The 25,859-nt window shown below is 40.4% G+C and overlaps 1 long non-coding RNA gene across 1 annotated transcript in view; it reads left to right on the top strand.

The window, feature by feature from the left end:
- Positions 1 to 25,143, top strand: part of LOC113649864 — a 32,892-nt gene extending 7,749 nt beyond the window's left edge. The window contains exons 2-4 of the long non-coding RNA XR_003442242.2: positions 21,795 to 21,932; positions 22,863 to 23,488; positions 24,628 to 25,143. This is a non-coding gene — a long non-coding RNA (uncharacterized LOC113649864). The remainder of the gene's footprint in view (positions 1 to 21,794; positions 21,933 to 22,862; positions 23,489 to 24,627) is intronic.
- Positions 25,144 to 25,859: the final 716 nt, after the last annotated feature.

The raw sequence follows: 25,859 nt of genomic DNA, 5'->3' as shown, positions 1-25,859 counted from the left end.
TGCAGCAATGGCTTGGACTGATTTATAGGGCAAGGTTTTTTTTAGGTGGTAATTAGCTTTGAGGCATGCGGTACAGATCGTTCTTCAGGAAAGAGTGAAATATTATATTATTAAGACTTTTCCTCCAACTTGCTCTCAGTGTCAGGGGAGGAATAAAGATTTTAGTCGTTGAAATGAATTACAACAAAGCGTGAACCGGTCCCCGGTAAACAGTACGACAAAGGGAATGGATCCAGATTCCGTACTAATCGATACACAGTGGGTATTTGGGGAAACTCTGTCATGTTTGCTTGTGGATCTGGTGTCACTGGAACCACGATTACCATCAGACACCCAATCAGAAACCGTACGTATCATGAAAACACCAGGACGTAGCAACACTTTGTTAGCATACGACGGCAAAACGGCGAACTTCACTGTAGACCAATATCAATGAACATCGATAACGATGAACGACACGACGAGCTTCAGACGGCTAAAAAAGATTAGAAAGATCTGAAAGATAAAACTGATAACAACCACATGATCGTAACGTATTATTCCATTCCTTTGTCTAAATAACATATTATATCGACTTTCTACGGTTAAGTCAAAAATAATGAGTTAGCAAGTTTAATCATGAGGGAATATCATGAAATAACGAGTTAAGTGTGATCATGAGATCATTTCTGCTATTTAATGCCTTTAGTTTATTTAAATTTACTTGAATATAATTTTATTTTTTTATTTTCATGATTTTCCCACTTTTTTTAAAATAAAGATTTCTATGTTTTCACTGTCAGGCAGCAGAAGAGACGTTTGCAGGTGCAGGTTAAAATGCTTTATTTCAGAACTGACGGACAAAGGCAAGGTTGTAGATCTGAAAACAGCCGAAGGTCAGGAGAGCAACAAACAGACTGATGTGCAGACGGAACTTGAATATAAGTAACCGGGAAACCAGACAAGGATCAACACCAGGAAAGCACTCACAACGAAAAGACTTGGCATTTTAATAACACTAAAATAAAGTAAAACTAAAATAAAATAGTATATAATATATAGTATACACATATATACGAGAGATAGTAATATGTCATATCTTTAAAATCTTTAGGATAGAATCTTAAAGAGCAACATTAGACTAAAGAGCTGTGAAAAATGACACATTTACATTTACAGCATGTGACAGACGCCCTTATCCAGAGCGACGTACATACAGTAAGTGTATCTCTAATCTCTAACACTGAATACATTAATGCTGGCTCGCTAGGTTACATACTCAAGATACCATGAGTTCAAAGTTACAATGAAAAAGTGTCAAAGGTTGTGTTTTTTTTTTTTTGTGCTAGTTGAAGTGTTTCCTGAATAAGAATAAGAAGAACACAACCTGCTCAGATCCAGAACAACGAACGCGTGAATGCGTGAGACGAGCCGTTATTTAAAACAGTAACCTGCTGGATTTATCCAATCAGGGTTATTGATACGCGGATATGCAAATAAGAAGGTTAATCCAGGGTTTAGGTACTATATGTACAGTGTGAAACGTGAGAGTATAAAAATCCTGGCTTCAGTGTTAAACCTCAGTGTGAGGAGTGCGATAATATAACTAAACAAAACACAGAATTTAAGCTAACTGTCATGGCGGGACAAAGGCGAATGAGGATCCAAATGCAGTAAAGAGATTTAATGACAAAAAAACAAGAAAACAGGTACACAGACAGGCAGGCAAAACAAGTCCGAACACAGAGCTGACAGGAAACAGGAACATTGAAACGACTAGCACCAGGGAAGTGAACAAACAGAGAATATATAGGTGACAGGAACCAATTACAAGGCAGAGACAAAGACAACACACCTAGAGGAAAGTTTGAGTACAATTAGTGTCCATGGTAATCAAGAAGTGGGCAGAGCAAACAAATAACAACAGGGCAAGGCAGCAGACAGAAACAGGACAAAAAGAAAAACAGACTTATTACACTAACAAGCTAGGATGAGTAATAATTTGAACAATATAAACTTAAGTAAGATTAAGTAAGCGCTCTAATCCCGATCAGGACCGAATCCTTGTGTCCGAGGTGACACGCCGCAGATATCCACAGCAATTAGATTTCGTTCCGATCTTCTCGTCACTGCCGTGGAATCATACCACGTCTCATTTTGCCGATCGTCAACGTGGAACGGACGCAGAGTTTAAGGACATTAACGGGTCACACAAAAAGTCAGGACAAAGACAAACTGTCAGCAATTTAAAAAAAAAAAAAAAAAAGCTGACTCACAACCTACAAAAAGCTCATTAAAAATAGATTAATAACAATTATTCCTTTCCCTTCAGCACTTTTAACGTTCTCGCCTTTCAACCAAAAAAAAAAAATTACATAACTCTCAATAGTATACATTAATTTCTAACAGCATGATTAACTTTATAATTGAAAAAAAAAAAAGTTTCTTAATGTGAAATTAATTGCATTTGTTGATAAAGGAGGCTATTAGAATTTTTTTTGCTACACTATTTTTCCCAATAGATCTCGAACGTTTACGGTGAAAGCGCTAATTTATAGCTAATATGCTGTGAAAACAATAGAAAGTTCCATATGCTTTCAAAGCAAACCTCTAAATCTGCATTTCTCTAATCTCTAGTGCTAAACCTCTCCCTGTTACAGTAAACGCTGATACGTTCACTAATTAAATCCTTTGGTATGTTTAGCAAATTTGCACCGCGAAGCACAATTCAGCAGGTGTGAGCTTTATGACTCTGCACCTCGCTTGTCAGTGAACAATTTCTTCCACCGATGGCTTCATCGATTTTTCTTCCCGCCATTTCCGTGAGGGCAGAACACACTTCCTCTCTGCCTCGTGCTCACGCCAAACTAACAAACAAACAAATCAATTGGGATTTTCAGAGTGACCTTTACGTAATTCCACCAAACTTCCTATTGCCTAAAAGGGCAAAATCAACAGCTTGTAAAATTTCCCTCCAGGTTGCAGAGACGACTGAAAAGTGAAGCTGTTTCTCTACTGACAAGGTTCAGCTTCGAGGAGACAAAAGAAAAAAGAAATTCTTCCTGTATGTTACAGATTTAAAAAGACAGACAAATCCGTGTGTAAATAAGTCATTCTTTCTTTCACAATAGGATAAATATTTTAAAAGACCAGAATCCCAAAATTCTGAAACTTCTATATTATTTAGATTTAGGAAATTAAGGATAGGGGGCACGGTGGCTTAGTGGTTAGCACGTTCGCCTCACACCTCCAGGGTTGGGGGTTCGATTCCCGCCTCTTCCTTGTGTGTGTGTGGAGTTTGCATGTTCTCCCTGTGCCTCGGGGGTTTCCTCCGGGTACTCCGGTTTCCTCCCCGGTCCAAAGACATGCATGATAGGTTGATTGGCATCTCTGGTAAATTGTCCGTAGTGTGCGAGTGTGTGAGTGAATGAGTGTGTGTGTGTGCCCTGTGATGGGTTGGCACTCCGTCCAGGGTGTATCCTGACTCGATGCCAAATGACGCCTGAGATAGGCACAGGCTCCCCGTGACCCGAGAAGTTCGGATAAGCGGTAGAAAATTAACGAATGAATGAAATTAAGGATATTAAATTAAGGATATTATCTTTTTATGATTTCTCATTGCAATGTTGTTATTAAAACTTAGTGAAACATTGATATGTTATAGCAACATACACGATTACCTAATTATGATTTATTAACCACTTATACTCAAGAAATTCAAGATATCTAATTACAATGACTTACTGATTCGTTATTTCATGATATTATCTCATTATTGTTACTCAGTGACACGGTAACTCATTATGACCTGCCGACTCATTATTTCAGAACATTTCATTACTTTTGTCAAAATAACATTATTCTGACTTTCTAGAGTTAACTCATAATACCGAGTTAGCAAATTTAATAACGAGAGATCGATGAAGGAACGAGTGAGTTCAATAATACGATAATGTGCCGAATTAGTAACACACCAATTTTCACCATATTAATTGAGAAATTCCTGAAATAACGAGTAAGCTATTTTAAAAACATTAATTTCTTGAAATGTTCAGCTAGACATTTTAGTAACAGGATATCGTAAACTACTATTTGAGGTGTTTATTTTTGTAATGAGAATAACTCGAAATAATAAGTTTGAATAATGGGAATATTTTGAAATAACGAGTTAGTAATTTTAATAGAAAATACCTTGAAGTAATGGATACGTTTAATAATGAGAAATTCTTGAAATGAGTTTAATAACGAGAATAATTTGAAAAAAATGAGTAAGCTTTAGATAATATCTTGAAGTAATGAATACGTTTAATAATGAGATAAAATCTTGAAATAATGAGTTGGTAAGTTTAAGGTGAATATGTGTCAGTTGACGCGAGGTAAAAAAACGGACCCAATTGCAGGACAGCTAAAATAAACGGGGATGTATTAACAAAACAAAACACGAAAACAGGACAACGACAAAACCAGACATGAAGACAATAGGATTCGGCGCCGCACAAGGCAACGCGGCTCAACTAAATAGTACTAATAATCGTGACACATGAGGGACAGGTGTGCAGAGGCTGGGAGGAAAAGACAAGGGCGGGGCAGACGCGTAAAAACAGAACATAAACAAAAGGCACATGGCCAAAGTCCGGGCTGAGTCCTGACAATATGAGAGAATGTGAGTGTCTTAATCTTCGTTTCAGTAATAGAGGGACGTCTTCATACGGGCCCCACTGAGGGACAGGTTGCGCCCTGGGTAAAATTTTGCAAGAACGATCATTCATTACTGACACTGAAATATTCAATTTGCTGAGTAAGGAGATTAATGTAACTGGTAATGTTTTATGTATATCTTTGTTTATAATCTATTGTGTTATATACAGTGTGAATGCTTGCTATTGGAATGAATTTTTGTTAAACTTTTGTGGCTGAAGGGACAGTAAAAGGATTATATTTAGTAAAGTAATTGATTTGATACTGATGTAACCGATTTAAAGGTTATACAGTACTGTGCAAAAGTTTTAGGCAGGTGTCAAAAAATGCTGTAAACAAAGATTGCTTTAAAAAATGAAAGTGTTAAAAATGTATTATTATTATTATTATTATTATTATTATTCATAAATGAACAAAATGCAGTGGATGAACAAAAGAGAAATCTAAATCGAATCAATATTCGGTGTGACCAGCGTTTGCCTTCAAAACAGCAGCAATTCTTCTAGGTACACTCGCACACGGTTTGTGAAGGAACTCGGCCGGTAGGTCGTTCCAGACATCTTGGAGAACTAACCACGGATCTTCTGTGGATGTTGGCTTTCTCACATCCTTTTGTCTCTTCATGTAATCCCAGACACACTCGATGATGTCGAGATCAGGGCTCTGTGGGGGTCGTGCCATCGCTTCATGCTGGTTTCAAGGAAAAAGGAAGTAACACCAAATATTAATTTGATTCAGATTTTTCTTTTGTTTGCTCACTTTGCATTTTGTAAATTGACAGAAATAAACATTCATCATTTATATTTCTGAAAGCATTCTTTGTTTACAGCATTTTTTCACACCTGCCTAAAACATTTGCACATTTGTGTTTTGTTGATGTAGAACTCAGGTTTTTTCTGTTAGAGAGAAATGAAAACAACGCTACCACTTTCGCAGTAATCATATACAAAAACAATCTGCACTATATCTAGTCTACATTTTGATCGAGGTGCCGTCCGCACGAACACGATCCCGTTAGATAATTCCTTTTCGATTTTAACGTTCTACCTAAACACACGAGCTTATGATTTACTATAAGAAAGGAAGCCCATAAATCGTAGACTTTTAGAGATCTCTGGCTGTTACAGCAGCATCCGGCAAATGTCAAGTCGACGGCGTATATCATCAAGGTGCGCTAAATAAATCGAACAGAATTCTAAACACATCCTGCGCACCAAGCTATTTCTGTTATCTTCAGCTCAGTCATTAGGAGAGTAAACAGTATTATACAACAGTTAGTTCCACTCCACTAATTTGATTGGAGGAATTCCAAGAGTGCTTATAATTAATACGACAACAGCCGAGACGTTTCGCTGTGTGTATCGCTCCGCTGGTCTCTGTGCAATCTGCCACTTTTAGGGATCTATTTCCACGAGCAGGGCAAAAATGAACAGAATTGTGGCTGAAATGTCACTTCCTCAATAGCTAGAGCTGAATTAGCTACTTTATTGATACCAGGTGATATTGAGTCGAATGTAAATCAACAAAAAATCTGAATCTTAAATCGAAAACAAAGAAATCAATCAATTACAAGTTAGCAACAAACAAATCCATAAATAATAAGCAAATAATATAAGTTTAAATAAGCGTGTATGTAGATATAAGAAAGTTGTTTTTTATATATATACATATACATATATAAATAAATTTTAGTGGTGTTCCACTTTTACTGCGAATTTCAAAATAGGTCATTTTGACCTACAACCAAATGTAAGAATTAAGAGATACCCGACACCGTTCGAATTTTCCTTTGTTTCTGGGTCACCTTAAAGCCTGTGGGACGTCTGATTTCAGATCACCTGCCTCGTTCTGAAGCCGAATAAAGGTCAGACGTGCCTTATGTTCTCTGTTCTCAGTGAAATAGTCTGTAGAGAACAAGGACAAAAACGTATGACGAAAGAGCCGGATATTCGTCCAAATGGCACCTTTACCACAATTCAGACACGTGCAAGTGCACCGCTGAGTCCAGCAATTGTGGCTCTCCTTCCTGTTTCTACACTAATACTGTTTCCTGCAGAAACTTAACATTATTGTCTAATATTTCAGACACAGCCTTGTTATGCCATTGTAAAGGACATGATGGTCAAAAACAAACGGACATTTCGCGTGTAATTCGTTTAAATCGAATTCAATTGATTTTATTTTAGCACTTTTAACAATTGCCATTGTCCCAAAGTTGATTTAGAGAAGTACAGAAACAATAAAAATCTAAAGTTTAAATTTAAAGTTTTTACTATCAGAGGTGGGAAGTAACGGAGTAAAAATACTTCGTTACTGTACTTAAGTACATTTTTCTGGTGTCAGTACTTTACTCCACTATTTATTTTTCGGACAACTTTTTACTTTTACTCATTACATTTTTTACACAAATATCTGTACTTTTTACTTCTTACATTTTCAAAACGGACTCGTTACTTTTAGTATTATTTCTCCTCATTGAGCGCTGTTTCCAGCCTATCATCCTATCATTGTGCGGCTTTTTCCCCATGTGACTGGTGTACTGTATTATTTACTGGCTATCAGACATAGACTAAGGATAGCGGAGCTAAGTATTGGGTCACCTGACCTTTCCTGCTATATGTGGTTGTTTTCTGATCTCCTCCCTACTGAACACCTTTGGGATGAATGTGAACGCTGACTCCACCCTACCTCACCTACATCAGTGCCTGCCTTTCATAACAATCTTGTGGCTGATGAACACAAATATTCATCAGCATACTCCAAAATTATATATTCATATACAGTTCATATACAGTACATATACACACACAAACACACACACATACACATATATATATATATATATATATATATATATATATATATATATATATATATATATATATATATATATATATACATGATGTCCAGTTACCAGCATGACACTAAACAGGTAGTAGTATCGGCGACTTTTTACTTAAGTCAGAGCCCATACTTCTTTACTTTAACTTGGGTAAAAGAGTGTAGTCACTACTTCTACTTTTACTGGAGTCTTTTAAAAAATGAGTATCTGTACTTCTACTTGAGTAAAGGATGTGTGTACTTTTGCCACCTCTGATTACTATAACTATTTATCTCTACCACCTATGACGGTGGTGAGGAAGAACACCGTGGGATGTTGTGAGGAACCAAACTCATCTTCATTTGTCTGACACTGGACAGAATGTACATTTCCTGAAGAAAATGTGAATGGTGCTTGCACGTGGCAAGTTCCCCTCATCGGGCTGAGTGTTTTGATATATGACATGTCCATGTTGTGCTAACTTTTTGATTTCGCTTATTTTGGAGGCGGGGCTACACGTGATGTCACGGTGGGGTGCCAATACTTTTGGACAAAAGTTGCTACTGAAATAAAAGTTTGTCTGGAGTAAGGTCCTAAAGGAGCTGGTCGAGTTTGGTGTAAATCGCTCGAAAACTTGCCGAGTTATAAACCTCCAAAATTTATAATGGAAGTCTGTTGGGGGGAAAAAAAGCCAGTTTGAGCTTCCGTTGCGGGAATTCCGGAATTCCGATCGCTTATAAAAGTCATAGCACACCTCTCCTCAATGAGCCGGTCAATTTGACACCTCATTCATGGGTCTAGGACAAAAGCTGCGGGACAAGTTACGCGCCGAAGTTTTGTCCTGCAAAATAAGAAGAATGTTGCTTTGCAAGCACCATTAATAAGTAAATGTAAAGACCGTCCTCTCAACAACAGTGTATATTCCAGTGGACTCGGTCTGCATGAAGGAAGTGTTTGTCCAGATGAATTTTCTGAGATTTCATTTCGGTGCATTTTGGTTTGGTTTGTTTAGAAAGGTTGCTGTCTCGCTTTCAGGACAACTCGTGTCCACTTTGCATGTCCGACACGTAACTCTGTAGTGAATTTTAATGAGCTTTTTATTTTCTCAGCTCTCCTGGTCAGCGTTATAATATTAGCGAGGCTGTATAAAATTACCGCTGGTCACAGGCTCTGTAAAAGCTCACCCACAGTCTATTAATACGGCTTGTCACTGAGCACATTACGCAGCTTTGTATAAACTGATAATGAGGCTCGAACCCAGCTGGCCTATATTGTGTTTCTGCCCCAGCCTGTGCTCAGAGAATTCTCTGATATATGATTCTGTATCTCATTAAGATTCTTTTATCTCTCATTAAACTCTTACAGATGTTGGATCTAGACATTTTCAGGGTCGAGCTAAATAACAAAATAAATCTTTGCTCTTTCAGGTGGAACTGAGATGATGTGATATTAACTACTCGTTACTGCTACATGTAACAGATGGACATAATAAATATAGAGTCTTTTAAATAAATTAGTAACTTTTGATTTCATTGATTTTTACTTCGCAAATATTTTCAAATCCAAATTCATCACATGTACACATGGTCATACACAATATAACAATTTTTCTTCTTTTTTTTTGTCTGTTTGAGGGGGTAAAATAGAATAAAAATAGAATTTGTCTATTCGGGTACTGTAGAAAAAAATTGTGTAGAATTTGTAGAAATGTTAAAGGTGTTCTATTTAATCACATTTCGAATAGTTCTTTAAGACGTTTAACTATACGCTAATTATTTTCCTGTGGTGGAACATGCGTCGTTTCTGAAACTGGAGACTCCTTACTATATATTAATAGAAAACTTCCCCAGTCATCAATAATTTCAGTTAAACTTTTACCCACTTTTAAATGTCCATCCATCCATTCATCCATCCATCCATCCATCTTCTACCACTTATCTGGGGCCAGGTCGCGGGGGCAGCAGACTAAGCAGGGATGCCCAGACTTCCCTCTCCCCAGACACTTCCTCCAGCTCTTCCGGGGGAATACCGAGGCGTTCCCAGGCCAGCCGAGAGACATAGTCCCTCCAGCGTGTCCTAGGTCTTCCCCAGGGCCTCCTCCTGGTTGGACATGCCCTGAACACCTCCCCAGGGAGGCGTCCAGGAGGCAACCGAAACAGATGCCCGAGCCACCTCAGCTGACCCCTCTCGATGTGGAGGAGCAGCGGCTCTACTCTGAGCTCCTCCCGAGTGACCAAGCTCCTCACCCTATCTCTAAGGGAGCGCCCAGCCACCCTGCGGAGGAAACTCATTTCGGTCGCCTGCATCTTGTCCTTTAGGTCATGACCCAAAGCTCATGACCATAGGTGAGGGTAGGAACGTAGATCGACTGGTAAATAGAGAGCTTCGCCTTGTGGCTCAGCTCTTTCTTCACCACAACAGACCGGTATATCGACATTGATATCGGTACATCACTGCAGAAGATACACCAATCCGCCTGTCGATCTCCCGCTCCATCCTGTGGTCCCCAAAACGGACTCCCTCCGGCCCCTGGAAAATCCCGTTCATATAAATCATGAACAGGACTGGTGACAAAGGGCAGCCCTGTCGGCGTCCAACATGCACTGGGAACAAGTCTGACTTACTGCCGGCTATGCGAACCAAACTCCTGCTCCTTTCATATAGGGACTGGACAGCCCTTAGCAGAGGGCCCCGGACCCCATATTCCCAGAGCACCCCCACAGGTCACCACGAGGGACACAATCGAATGCCTTCTCCAAATCCACAAATATGTAAATCCATAAATGTATGTATGTAAAACAAACCAATTCCTTCAGAACTAATCAGAATTAGCTTTTAGCTTGTTAAATAGCTAATACTGTTGTTGTTTATATTCATGGCATTTGGCAGAAGCCCATATCCAGAGTGATGTACAAAATGCTGTTAAGTCTTAGATGAACACATTAACACTGGTTCACTGGGTTACCGACTTAGGATAGCATCAACCGAAAACGTTTTTTTTTTGTTTTTTTAATATACTTGTATAACAAACAGGGAAAAAGTGCAAGTTTAAGTATTTCAGGAAGATGAAGGTCTTTTGCAGATAGACAGTGACTCAGCTGTTCGGACATCTTGGGGAAGTTCATTCCACCACCCCGTTGCCAGAGCAGAACAGAGTCTTGATGTATATCTACCTCTTAACCTGAGAGATGATGGGACCAGTAGAGCAGTGCTGGTAGCTCTGATGGAGTGAGATACAGTGTGAGAAGTGATAAGAGCTTTGAGGAAAGAGGAAGCTGGACCATTTTTTTGGCTTTGTAGGTAAGCATTAGTGTTTTAAATCTGATGCATGTAGCTGCCAGAAGCCAGTTTAGGAGCGCAGTAATAGGGTGGCGTGGAGAACTTACTGTAGGCAGGTTATAAACAAGTCGTGAAGCTGCATTTTGGATCATTTGCAAAGAACAAATGCTGTTGTGTTAACTTCTTTTCTCAGAATCAGTTAGCCAGCTACAACACACCAACTCACTAATGGTTTCTTTATCATCGTTTTATTCTAGCTGTTTTAATTGATACTATGGAAAAAATAATTATATTCCAGATGTAAAATTCTAAGGAAGTAATGTGCGGTCTAAGCCAGTGGTCCCCAACCCCGGGCCGCGGACCGGTACCGGTCCGTGGACCGGTACCGGTCCGTGGACCAAATGGTACCGGGCCGCCCAAGGAACATTAAATTATTTCCATTTTATTTACTGTGGTGTATTTCTCTCGGGTTTGTGTGACTTTCCATGGACGAGAGGTGAGAGACGTCACCTAAAGCCGCACCAATACTGCGCATGCGCAAAATATCATGATATCGGGCCGGGTTTAGGTGACGCCTGGAGCTGAGCGGCTGCAAGCGGCAGTGGTGTTGTAGCTTTGGTGGAGAGAGGTGTGTATCGCTCTTCTCTCTGTTCACCGGTACTTTGTCATGTTTAACAGTGCTTGGTGTATGGGTTGGGGATGACTGGTCTAAGCTAAGAAAAGTTTTTCACCATGCCATGTAGAAGAAGTGGTCTTGCAGAACTGAAAGGATGCCTACATCTAAAACGCTTTTTCATCGGCATATTAATTATTTCCGTTTTTTTTTTAATTTTTTTATCTTTTGTCGTTTTTTTGGCCATTGTGTTTAAGTGCTTGTTCTGTCATTGTACTGTTAACTCTCCATACGGAGCGTTAAGGGCTTTGTACATCAGATGAAATGTGAAATCTATTGTTAAAGATGTTGCTCAGGAGACTCGGATTTCATCCTATCTGTGGTTTCTGCGTCATTTATTTCTTAGTAAATAGCAGAGCAGTTTTCTAAAGGTCAATTTTTATGCCATTAACAAAAGCCTTCAACAACCCTCAAGGCTGACTATACACACCTGGGGCCGATTTGCCCTTCATGCTCTACCTCAGAAGACAGATACAGAAGAGATACAGTGTAGTAACTCATGGGTGTATCCCGATACACACACTACTCAGTATCAATGTTCCTCAATCCTCCATCTTTCAACCGTGAGCTGGAAATTGATTTAAGCCATGTCATCTTTAAGGGCATATCAATTCATCAAATAAAGACCTCACGTTATTTTCTATAATTAAACCAACAATAGCACTATTCGGACGGGATTAGTTTTACGTGGGGACGTGGAGTAATGCAATTTTACCTCAGGACGTCTGTAATATTAATTGGCCAATTCGCACGGGACAAGACATCTCAGTAAAACTATCAGAAGTGGGAGGCGTAATTTGCTTTAGGAGTAACCTCCTTGTCGTCATGTGCGTATGACGTCGCTTCCTGTTATCACGTGCGCAAACAGACAACATGGCGCCTCCATGCTTGCAAAATGCGGCAAAAACTACTTTTAAACAGGAAATGACGGAATTTTACCGTACATATTTACAGCAGGTCGATTCGGACGGGATCAGTATTAACTGAGGTAATTTTTCCGGACCATTTTACAGAAGGTAAAAGTCGAGAGGGCACTACAGTGGCCACACCCTTTAACTGAGACTGGAACACATTGGCCACACCCTTTAACTGAGACTGGAAGACAATGGCCACGCCCCTTCCCTTTATATCCGATGGCCACCAAGGCCCACTTCACCTGCACTCAATTTGTTAGCAATGCAATACAGAACAATACAAAAATTCTAAGAATTTGGAATTACGTGTGTATGTGTAGAAGATTGAAAGGTCTCTCACCCAGACAATGTGCAGAATAACAGCGTGACTCATTTCAGTTCTCATCTCAGCCGGCTGTGAGGACATTTTGAGGGTTGATGAGTGCGCTCACCTTCATTCCCAAATATTGCTTATATAAGCCCTGTTTTCGACAGAGGGTTTCAAGGGCTCTGTCTAGATCTCTGTTCTCCACGGCATAAAATAACCAATATGCAGCACTGAGTCTGAAGTATTTGTTGAGGTGTGAGACGGACGGCGCTTTCGCTCGCCTGAATGCGGAACGTGTTGGCACCATCTGTCGCTTCTCTCAGATCTGAGGGAATAGAGCGAGGACAAAAATGCTACTAAACCAGTGCTATAATGCTGTATATATAAAACACCGCATGTTACTAGGAGTAATATCTTGTGCTGATATACAGTAGAGGAACATGGAATATATAAAGGTGCTTGTTTCCAGATTTATGGAAATTTAGAAAACATTTTGTGGGGAAAAAAAAAATAAATCTTCATATTTATTATGAAATAAATATTTCATATGTATTATTTACAAATATAAATATGAAATGTATTTAAAAGAAGATTAAAAAGTCTGATTTAAACAACTAAAAACAAGTAATGATATAAAGTATAATGAAATGCTTTATTTATGTTTGTAGTTAAGAAAAGCATTTAAATAACTAACTCTCTCACTCATTTTCTACCGCTTATCCGAACTACCTCGGGTCACGGGGAGCCTGTGCGTCATCGGGCATCGAGGCAGGATACACCCTGGCCGGAGTGCCAACCCATCACAGGGCACACACACTTTCATTCACACACACACACACACACACACACACACACACACACACACACACACACACACACACACACACACACACACTACGGACAATTTTCCAGAGATGCCAATCAACCTACCATGCATGTCTTTGGACCGGGGGAGGAAACCGAAGTACCCGGAGGAAACCCCCGAGGCACGGGGAGAAAATGCAAACTCCACACACACAAGGTGGAGGCGGGAATCGAACCCCCAACCCTGGAGGTGTGAGACGAACGTGCTACCCACTAAGCCACTGTGCATTTCATTAATTAAATTTGTTTATTCTTGTAAATTTCAATTGCAGATTTGCACCAAAACAAATGATTTATATTTAATTATTATATATTAATTATACATTAAATTGGTTTGCTTTTGTAGTTGGTCCACATTTGGTTTAGGAGCTTCCTATTTATGAAACATCTCTGAATTAACGCTATTAGGGGCAGTGGTTGCACAGTTGCACTTTATGTGGCTAAGACTACTTACATGTCCTTAGCCCTGTCTTTGTTTTATGTAGCACCTTGATCCTGGAGAAACGTTGTCTCATGTCACTGTGTACTGCAACAGCTATATATATATATGGCTGAAATATATATATATATATATATATATATATATATATATATATATATATATATATATATATATATATATATATATATGGTTGAAATGACAATAAAAGCTACTTGACTTGGTGGCTCAAGTGGTTAAGGTTCTGGGTTCTTGATCGGAGTTCAAGGCCCAGCACAGACAAGCTGCCGCTCTGGGCCCTTGAGCAAGGCCCTCAGGTGCCCCTGCACTCTGACCCCAGCCTCCTCATTTGGGGTATGTAAAGAAAAGAATTTCACCGTGCTGTAATGTATATGTGGCGATAATAAAGGCTTCTATGCCCCGTTCTGTTCTATTCTATTCTATTAGTTTGGGCAAATTTGTGATCTGCAGGGAAAAGATCCAACATCGCCAAAGTCATTAATTGCCTCCTCTATCTCAATTAACATGCAATTACTTTTACATCAAGGGGGTTCATTTGATTCATTATTTAAGAAATTCTCTAGCAAAACTGTTGATTGTGCTGCACAAGCTGTTTGTTAATAATTAACGCACGTTATCCGAAGATGTTTGCAGGCAGCGGATATAAAAAATTAAACGAAATAAAAGAAGATCAAAAATGTAAAGTACAAAGGAGGAAAAGCAAAGGATTTGCTATCATTGAAATTTCACGAGAAGCAGGATCGTCGTGATTTTTTTAATGTTTGCTTGCATTACTTTTGCCATCCTTTTTATTCTCTAGACACACAGACATGCAAAGTGTTTTTTATAAATTTGGGAACCGGTCTTCCTTTTTTTCCCGTCTTTTGAAGTAAATAAAACAAAGATCCTACGGCTCGTCATATTACTCTGTCCTGAAGACTTTCCAACTCATTACCAAACTCACTGACACTGACATCGAGGCAGGATACACCCTGGATGGAGTGCCAACCCATCAAAGGGCACACACACTCTCATTCACTCACACACTTCGGACAATTTTCCAGAGATGCCAATCAACCTACCATGCATGTCTTTGGACCGGTGGAGGAAACCGGAGTACCTGGAGGAAACCCCCGAGGCACGGGGAGAACATGCAAACTCCACACACACAAGGCGGAGGCGGGAATCGAACCCCGACCCTGGAGGTGTGAGGCGAACGTGCTAACCACTAAGCCACTGTGCCTTCCTGCATAAACATCTCCTTACAGAAAATCTTACCATATCCAGACCACCTTTTTATTTACTCTGAACATACGGAGCGTCTACCACATACGTCCTTTTATAAGCGGTTACTATAGAAATGATAAGTATCAGAATGAGCACCTTAACTTTAATGCTTTGTGACCGATCAGAGCTGAGAACTGGTTCTAATGCCATCGGATCTTTGGCGTGAACCTTGTGCGGTCTGTATGTCTTTCACAATTGTGGGACAGTGTTGCAGACTTGATCGCTTCGATACTGCCCGTAGTTTAGTTATTTATAGACGTTTGATTGAGGTCAGATCCAGTTCACAAAGATTCAGAGAGAAAATCCCTCAGCTGCTTGAAATGAAGATTGGTAGCCTCGAGTCTCAACAGCAGGACGTCTCTGTTCTTCTACAACCGTTTCCTTTCGCTTCCTGTTTTCTCAGCCCTGCAACAAACCGAGCTGGAGACCATTTACCTCGCTACTTGGTTCTGTATCCATTCTTTAGGAGACCTGCAATTTCCGCTTTTATGTATATTTTTTTTCTCTTTCGGAACAGGGAAGCACTCAGAAGACTTCAAAACTTCATGATGGGTGAAACTACTGCCTGTGAAAGACAAACACAAGCATATAATCATTTATCCTGAAGCTGAGACACCATACGGACCCCATTCTCCTTTATTCTAATTCTGAGATTGTGTTTACAAACTATTTACTAATGAAATGGTTTTCAGTTGAACATCATGGACTTTCATTAAAAACATATCTAATACTTAAATAGAATGCAAGGCAGGGTCGGTTTGCTGAGTGGCTGAAAACGACCCATGGTCACTTTCTTGTCATAATCTTTCCCTGAAGACAGCAATCGTTATTTTCATTCATTCATTCATTCTCTACCGCTTATCCAAACTTCTCGGGTCATGGGGAGCCTGTGCCTATCTCAGGCGTCATCGGGCATCGAGGCAGGATACACCCTGGACGGAGTGCCAACTCATCGCAGGACACACACACACACATTATGGACAATTTTCCAGAGATGCCAATCAACCTACCATGAGTCTTTGGACCGGGGGAGGAAACCGGAGTACCCGGAGGAAACCCCCGAGGCACGGGGAGAACATGCAAACTCCACACACACAAGGCGGAGGTGGGAATCGAACCCCCGACCCTGGAGGTGTGAGGCGAACGTGCTAACCACTAAGCCACCGTGCCCCCAGACAACATTTAGAGTTTTTTAGATTAGCTAGGCCAAAAATCATATAATGTTCAAACTAATAGCTAGATATCATTTTAGCTTGCTATAGGTGTTGATAAACAAAGTGATGTAGTAATTATTGGTTAAGGTTTATGGCTTATCATCGGTAGGCTGTGATTTTGAATCCTAGGACCATCGAGCTGTCACTGCTGTTTCCCTGAGCAAAGCCCTTAACCCTCAAGTTCTCAGTTGTATGAAATGAGATTAGATGTAAGTCATCTGGATAAAGGAAATGGAAATGTACATAAGGGAAGTGCAGTAACACTAATACTAATACTGGGTAGGAACTCAGTTTGCTCTCAAAACCTAAATTCATCATGACGTCGAATCCACCATATGGTTCTGCCGCCGTGTTGACACGAATGATTAAATTCATGGTTTTTCAGGAGCCTATTCATTCTGTGAATCTCCTGGGGATTTCTATCACATCTCCAAAGATGATCTACTGGATTCAGATCCGGTGACTGGAAAGACTGTTGAACACCGAACTCATTGTCGTGTTCATGTAACCGGTTTGCTTTGTGACGTGTGTGCGTTCATGATCATGCAGGAGGTAACCTTTAGAAGATGGTATATTGTGGCTTTAAACAGATGCTCATGGTCGACGAGGCAATCAAGGGTGGAGACAGGAACCGATCCCCGAACCCTAGAGCAGCGAGATGGACTTGAAGCCACCTTTCCCCAGAGCTTTAACCATTTGAGTCAGTGTTGCATAAGTAATGGCTTGTCTCTATAAAGACAATTAAGTTGTTCAGTTCTTCAGCTTAGCCTTCTTTCCTTCCACACCATAGGCCAATATAAAATGATTTCTGTAACCGCTAACAACAAACATAGCAAGCAAAGCAATTGAAGCTTCAAATCATGTTTACGCAGGGTTAACGGCTAACGATTATTACATCTCCGGCTGTAAATTCGAGGCAAGTGAATTGCACTTTGTTATTAAAGCAACCTAATGTCAAGTAGAGTCAATAGCCTGATGAGGATGCGTGCATACAGAATTTCACACCGACCCGAATGACCGACCGACAGACCGAACGCTTTCGTTCTCACGGGTCTCAGCGAGTTATGCGCCCATCGGCGTAAAGCATTGCGATCCATTTCAACCCAATGTTGTAGCACTTTAAATAATTACAACACGATAGACATTTTATTGCTGTCTATTTCACAGCGGCTGCCTCGCCCAAAGATGAATTATAATGGAATTATATCTGAGGCGTCTTCCCCGATACGCCAGGAACAGCCCTCGTGTAAATCAGCCGGTGTTTCGTTTAATTTACCACTCGGACATCAACTGCTGCTCCGATGGCAATTAAGCCATGTTTACGGTCACTTCCTGTGCCAAACGAAAATCACGCTTGGGTTCAGTTTGGTACACAGGGCCTTGTAAATTGTCTTGAAGTGTTTTTCTTTTTGTTTAGCATTGCTAGTCGGATTGCTTTATTCATTTAACCCGATTCCAATGGAGCAGGATTGTTTTCATGGAGCGGTACAATGGGATTAATCCCGAGTGAGTCAACAGAGCTGAACCTGACTCCATACGCCTTATTTGTTTTGGTTGTTGTAGTCTGAGCATTTCATGATGGAAATCTCAATTTTTTTTTTTTTTTGGAAAATCCGTTTTGATAGCTACATGTTTGAATATGACGGATTCAAGCTTCCAGGAATTCTCACTACTCCTCCCATTTCGCTAAAGGTTTATGAAATGAGGCACATTTAAAGCCTAGATTCAATGTGTTCCTGTGTGCAGATACAATACTTGGTCCACAATCCTCACTTGACGTTGTTAACTATTTCCAAATAGCTGACTTGTATGCTCGATTGCCGCTAAATCTACGTCCCTGAGGTAGCATGTGATGCAAATGGGTCCTAAAAGACGCAGCGAGGCGATATTGCCTCATTCGTCTTAGACAGATGGAATTGTAGAGTTTAGGTTTTATTGCACTTCTCCGCCGCTCATAATACGTATCATGTGATTAGCTCTGTGAGATGAGTTTAAGCACGCATGTTTAGTGCAATGGATTAGCATCGTTCGTGTCATACAGTATGTGTATGTAACCTGTAGTAAAATAGAAAAACCAACATGTACGCAGATCCGACCATCAGGCTTCAAATGGACCGTAAATTATCTGCCTGCTTGGTGGTGTCTTAATTATTAGCAACTTTCTTGTCACAAAAACTTCTTTCCTTGCAGCAACATTTCTTTTTTTTTATTTCCTGGAACATTAATTCCGGGGATGAATGTTTCTAAGCAATTCCTCCTCACAGGTTTCCTCCTCTTCCTCCTCCTCCGAATCTTTCCCACAGTGCAGCTGTGCAGCTGTGCATCTCACTCTAGGTTTCTCAAGCAGATGTGTGCTAGCGCTCAGATGCTATCTGGAACGTTGCCACGTCTGAATATTCCTGAAGGAAAAGCATGTACATAATAACATTACATTTTTATGTAAAAATGTGCTTAAAATAAATAACGCTTGAATCGTTAATGTTCAACCTAAAGGCAAAGTGGCTGGCGTGTATAGCAGTGTTACTGATTTGGAGTTCGGCAGAAGAGCGAACTCGGTTTGACTGGCAGCTTAAAGCTTGACCTGATCGTCAGCGTGACCCGTCAGATGTGGCTCCATCTGGACTCGGATGAGCCCGTTGACTCCGCTGGCCTCAGAATCAATTATGAAGATTCGTTCTCTTCCTCAGTGTGGCTATTCCTGTGAAGCACACTTGGCTGGGATGCCGCTGACTAATTTCTTTTCTTGCTCGCTTCTTCTTGGCAGCTTGTTACATGGCTTCTGTGAGACTGCAGATTTTCCCAACAGCAACACGATGCATTTGGACTTCCAGTTTATTTTTTTTTATTCCTTAATAAAAACAGCAATTTAACAGCCAACATCATGTGCGATGCCAGTTTGTATCTTCTGTGTTTCCTATTAAACGAGAGAGGATTTAGAATTCCATGAAGCTTTTGGGTGAAAGCAGAAAAGTGTTATTTACTTTTCATTTGTGCTTTTTAGTAATGGGACTGTAGAAAATTGTAGCCAAATCTCTTTCTCCTCCTCCTCCTCCTCCTCCTACTACTACTACTAATTCCACTACTACTACTACTAATAATAACAGGAAATCTGATGAGAGAGTCAAAGTAAGTGTAGCTCCCTGCTCACCCTGACGGTCGTGTTCGCCATGGCAATATATTAAGATGAAGTATTTGAAACAAATGAATTTGATCAGAAATGAATGAATAAACAAATAAATATGTGCATTTCACCAATTAGTTAATTAATTTAATATTTGTAATCTGCCTTCATGTTACACCACAAAGAATCTAAATTAATAAACAATAATTATAATTAACAAATCAACTATATATATATATATATATATATATATATATATATATATATATATATATATATATATATATATATATATATATATATATATATATATATAAATGCATAAACAAACAAACAAATGGATAAAAAAATCAAATAAATAAATAAAATACTTCTTTAGCATCATGAAAGCTGTCAGAATTTATGTAAAGCATTTTTCCTGTCTGTCTGTCTGTCTGCCTGCCTGTCTGTCTGTCTGTCTGTCTGCCTGTCTGTCTGTCTGTCTGTCTGTCTGTCTGTCTGCCTGCCTGTTTGTCTGTCTGTCTGCCTGCCTGCCTGTCTGCCTGTCTGCCTGTCTGTCTGTCTGTCTGTCTGTCTGCCTGCCTGTCTGCCTGCCTGTCTGTCTGCCTGCCTGTTTGTCTGTCTGTCTGTCTGTCTGTCTGCCTAATGAACTCTTTATATTCAATATCAATCTAATATTACTAACACCACCAATAACAAAATCATTGTGAGTGTGTGCTCGAGTGTGTGTGCGCGACTCTGTGAGTGAGTCTGTGAGGGTCAGTCAGTCAGTGACTTTGTGAGTCAGTCAGTAGGTGACTGTGAGTCAGCCAGTCGGTGACTCTGTGAGTGAGTCAGCCAGTCGGTGACTCTGTGAGTGAGTCAGTCAGTCGGTGACTGTGAGTCAGTCAGTAGGTGACTCTGTGAGTCAGTCAGTCGGTGACTATGAATGAGTCAGTCAGTCGGTGACTGTGAATGTCAGTCAGTCGGTGACTCTGTGAGTGAGTCAGCCAGTTGGTGACTCTGTGAGTGAGTCAATCAGTCTGTGACTCTGTGAGTCAGTCAGTTAGTCGGTGACTTAGTCAGTCAGTCGGTGACTCTGTGAGTCAGCCATTCAGTGACTCTGTGAGTCAGTCAGTTGGTGACTCTGTAAGTCAGTCGGACATTCGGTGACTCTGTGAGTCAGTCGGTCATTCAGTGACTCTGTGAGTCAGTCGGTGATGCTGTGAGTCAGTCGGTCATTCGGTGACTCTGTGAGTCAGTCAGTCAGTCGGTGACTCTGTGAGTCAGTCAGTCGGTGACTCTGTGAGTCAGTCAGTCGGTGACTCTGTGAGTCAGTCAGTCGGTGACTCTGTGAGTGATTGTCTTACTCTAGGCATGCTGCAGTATTTCTTACTAACACCAACTCATTTTATTAGCAGTAGATTTGTTTCCATCCAAATGCTTCCTGTGTTTAATTTTGCATCCTATTTAGAGTAAAAAGTCTAAAGCTCCTTTAGAGTCATGTGTAGCTTCAGATTACAATATAATAAAAACATTTCCATTTTTCTTGGAAAATGTTCAGTTAATGTTTACTAGAACATCCAGCTTTTATCTGCTGCCATAATCAGCTTCATCACCATTCCATCATTCCAAATGAGTAGGTGTTTAAACCTGGCAGTCCTGGACCATGCATCCTGCAGCACCAATGTTCATTAGACACGCTGCTTATTAGTCTATCACTTTCTTTTAGTTTTGCTTTAATTAAACCTTTCAGGTAAAAAAAAAATCATAAATGGTCGCACTTTGAGCACTTCTGTTCCAATTAGTCATCTTTGAGTACCTTTTGGAGAAAGCGTGTAAATTCTTTGCTCATTAGGAGGTCCAGGTTCTCCGTAAACTGTCACAATGTTCTAGACTGCAGCCGATGTTGCAGTAATTGGTGATGAAGAAAAAAACATTAAACCTGGAAATGAACATCCATGAAGAAAATTATGATGTTGTTAATAAAATTACGGAAAAATTGGTGTTTCGCTGTTAATTAATGGCACGGTTGTTGCTATAGAAACGGTAACAAATTAGAACGAAATCGTACAGCTACAGAGAATTAATCACCACCAACTGTTCAACTTTTTCTCTCCCTTCTGTCTCTTGGCTTGTTCTGTCTTCTTTGCTCACCCTTTCTTTAACTATTCTTTCTTTTTTTTACCACCACCCCCCTCCCCCCATCTCCTCTACAGCTCCATGTGGTGGTCACTTCACCGCCCCTGTGGGAGTGATCCTCTCTCCAGGGTGGCCTGGTTATTATAAAGACTCTCTGAGCTGCGAGTGGTGATCGAGGCCGAGCCGGGACACTCCATCAAGCTGAGCTTTGACAGGTGAGTCCACAGAGGACAGGACGCGTCTCAGCACGCTCTCACACAGCCGTACGTTAGATACGAGACTCGGACACTGGCTGTAAATCACACGCAGAAATAAGAGGAAATTGAAGCCGTATTAAAGCTTGGATCAGTATTTACAGCTCCACATACTGACTTCAACATCTGAGACACTGAGACACATACTCATCTCTCTCTCTCTCTCTCTCTCTCTCTCTCTCTCTCTCTCTCTCTCTCTGTGAAGATGCTTGAATAGAAAAACATTCACTATATAATTTCCTGACATCTGAACATTACACCCGTATGAGGTTTCAGCATCGTTTTTGCTATTTTACCGAACAGATCCTTTGTTTATTTCACACTTTCAGTTCTTCGTGTATCCATATTTTCTATGTATTGCTTTATTTATTCTTACTGCTTTGGTTTCATTTATTTAACCTCATTTTCATGCTTTACTGAATCTGTTTACTTACTTAATTTTTTGTTGTTCACTTATCCTCGTCGTTCACTTATCCTCATTGTTCACTTATCCTTTTTAAATCCTTTTTAAATATTTTTAAAAATATTTGTATTTTATTGTTTACCTGTAACAATTTTTGGTTTATTTATTCTCATCGTTTGCTGTTTTACTGATTTTTTTTTCTTTGCGGAACCATTTGTTTGTCATTTGTTTACAATTTTTTTTTTTTTGATTATTGCCTTATTGTATTTTTTTCATTTATCCCTATCTTGGATCTCTGTGGTGTTTTTTTTTTTTTTTTTTATGCCTCACACTCATCTCTGAGTGTGTTCAAAGATTCAGTATATAACACAGTGTCTCGCTCAGCAGGATTTATGGTTGTGCTTTTTCCTTCAGTGTAAGTGTGTGTGTGTGTGTGTGTGTGTGTTGAGGAATATTAATCCCTATTCTGTTTGGCTTTGCTGCATTAGCATCATCACTGCGACCTTTCCTGTGGGGGAAGCTGTGAAATATAGAAGATCCTTTTTGTGATCTACAGCACTTTTGGGAGCCGTAATGCCGAGTCGCTGAACAAATACAAAGCAGCCGTGTGGGGAGGAGAAAGTTTTAGTAGAAGTCTTTTGACATGATCATTTTAATATTTCTTTTTGAAAAATTGACATATATATATATTTCTCAAATTTGTTGTGGTGCCAGAGGAATAAATGATGATAATGTTTGTAATTATAATGGCTACGTCATCCAGAAAAGGAGTATGGTACAAAATCCCATTAGTCTGCAGCACCGATCGGATCAGATAATCCTCCAGGCCTCATCTGTGGAGAAATTTTTTACCAGCGCCTTATAATTTAAAGCCTCAGAAACGTGTCGGCGGATGAAAAGCGATCAATGGAGACAACAGAGGAATGAAAACATTGGAAACGATACAGCGGTGAAACAGAACAAACTAGCGATTGTGTTGATAAACTGCACGTTAGTTTGATGGCAGAAGGAAATGATGCGTATTGACAGACTGCGGTTGTTGGTTATCTCGTTCCACAGGAAAACAAGGACAGGGAGTCTCTCAGGCGAAACGGCAACGTTACAGAAACCGCTGGTGCGTGCGTTTTTTTTTTTAGATTTATTTATTTATTTATTTTTGCCTGTGATTGTATCTACAAATTAGAGCAGTTTCATGTTGGAAGATGACTAAATTAAAGCCCAGTCACGTTTAAAGATGTGTGTGTGTGTGTGTGCGTGTGTGTGAGAGGGAGAGGGAGGGTGGGGGGAGGGGAGAGAGAGAGAGAGAGAGAGAGAGAGAGAGAGAGAGAGGGAAAGACAGAGAGAGAGAGAGTGAGAGAGAGAGGGAGGGAGAGAGAGAGAGAGAGAGAGAGAGAGAGAGAGAGAGAGAGAGAGAGAGAGAGAAGGAGGGAGCAGGGGGGAGAAACAGAGATAGAAAAGCACCGGAACAGACTAGTGAAAGGGTTGAATGGAAGGAAGGAAGGAAGGAAGGAAGGAAGGAAGGAAGGAAGGGTGGAGAGACAGAAGGAAGAAAAGGAAGAGTGGAGAGACAGAAGGAAGAAAAGGAAGAGTGGAGAGACAGAAGGAAGAAAAGGAAGAGTGGAGAGACAGAAGGAAGAAAAGGAAGAGTGGAGAGACAGAAGGAAGAAAAGGAAGAGTGGAGAGACAGAAGGAAGGAAAGGAAAGAAATGAAATGAAGAAAAGGAAAGAAATGAAATGAAGAAAAGGAAAGAAATGAAGAAAAGGAAAGAAATGAAATTAAAGGGAGGAAGGGATGAAAGGAAGGAAGGAAATGAAGAGAAGGAAGGAAATGGAGGGAAGGAAGGGAGGAAGGAAGCATATGAAGGGAAGAAAGGAAGGAAGGAAATGGAGGGAAGGAAAGAAGAAAGGAATGAAGAAAATGAAGGAATGAAATGAAAATGAAAGAAAGGGAAGAAAGGAAGGAAGAAAATGAAGAAAATGAAGGGAAGGAAGGAAAAGAAGGAAGACAAGAAGAGTGGAGAGACAGAAATAGTAAGAGAGAGAACAGACTCACCCTGTGACCCCCCCCTTCTAACCTCTAATGGGCCGACCCGATTACACCCCATCACACCATTTAACAACGGCAATTAAAATGTCACACTCATTTTCTTCCCTTTTTTTTCTCATTGTTGCATTTTGCTGTGTCTAATCTCATTTAGGGAAAAGTGCGAGTTCTTTTGTTTACCCTGAACATCTGCTTTGCTTTACAAACAGTTGACCGGTGATTTCAAGTTTATGGCTTTTTTTACGTCCGGCCTACGGCGAAGGTTTCGTCTCGTTCCGAACCCAAGTGTCTGTTACAGGCACGAACCCAAACTCCCTTCTTCCCCTTGTCCCACGTACGGCACGAAGGCGTTCAAGCTCACAGCTCTCGCTCCTTCCCGAAGCGACCTGGTCTGAGATGTCAGGCTTATTCAGTTTTAATGACTTTATGTAATTATGTATGAATAAAAAATGGGCAGTAATATTTTGGAGAGGCTGCAAAAGCACCAAAGGGCAGGAAGCTGCTGCTGGAGCTCTGCATCGAGCATTATCCTGTTGTTGCTTTATTGTTAATCGTGGCTTGGTGTGTGTTTGTGTGTGAGATTTGCATATGAGTGAGTGTGTGTGTGTGTGTGTGTGTGTTTATTCATTCTCATGCTTTGTGTAATGATGTTTGTTTAACTCCAGGCCAAGACATAATACAATATGTATTCAAGAAGATACAATTACAAACAAAAACCCGCTCTCAGACGGTGCCCTGAGTCCCACGGTTCCTATCAGGACCATGCATCGTAACCATAACAACGGGCAAAATTGAAATAAATAATGAAGGGAACTTTAAAGGTGCAGTCTGTAACATTTACATGAGGGTTTAGTTTGAAAGTGAAAGTGAAAAGTGATGATATGGCTAAGTACGGTGACCCATACTCAGAATTTGTTCTCTGCATTTGACCCATCCAAAGTGCACACACACAGCAGTGAACACACACACACCGTGAACACACACCCGGAGCAGTGGGCAGCCATTTATGCTGCGGCGCCCGGGGAGCAGTTGGGTGGGTTCGGTTCCTTGCTCAAAGGTACCTCAGTCGTGGACGGCCCGAGACTCGAACCCACAACCATAGGGTTAGGAGTCAGACTCTCTAACCATTAGGCCACGACTTCCTTTTACACGCCTTCAGTAATCCGTCGCTCATGATGTCAGCTTTCTGCGGATTTCTGTGAAGCCGAGTTGGTGTCTGTGAAAAGTGGCGAATAAAACTGAGGCGTAAAGATTTTGTCAGATGTTTGTTTACCTTTTAGTTCCTAAAGTTAAAAGGCAACCGACATCATTTCAAGTGAAGGAAAGGCAAATTTCTTCCTATATATCTATCTACAGTGATGTGAAAAAGTGTTGGCCCCTCCCTTCCTGATTTTATTTATGTTTTGTATGTTTTGTATGTTTTTAATGTTTCAGATAATCA

Source organism: Tachysurus fulvidraco, chromosome 25 (assembly GCF_022655615.1).
Source record: "Tachysurus fulvidraco isolate hzauxx_2018 chromosome 25, HZAU_PFXX_2.0, whole genome shotgun sequence".
NCBI lineage: Eukaryota > Metazoa > Chordata > Actinopteri > Siluriformes > Bagridae > Tachysurus > Tachysurus fulvidraco.
Note: the sequence above shows the minus strand (reverse complement) of the source record. Positions and strands in the feature narration are given on the sequence as shown.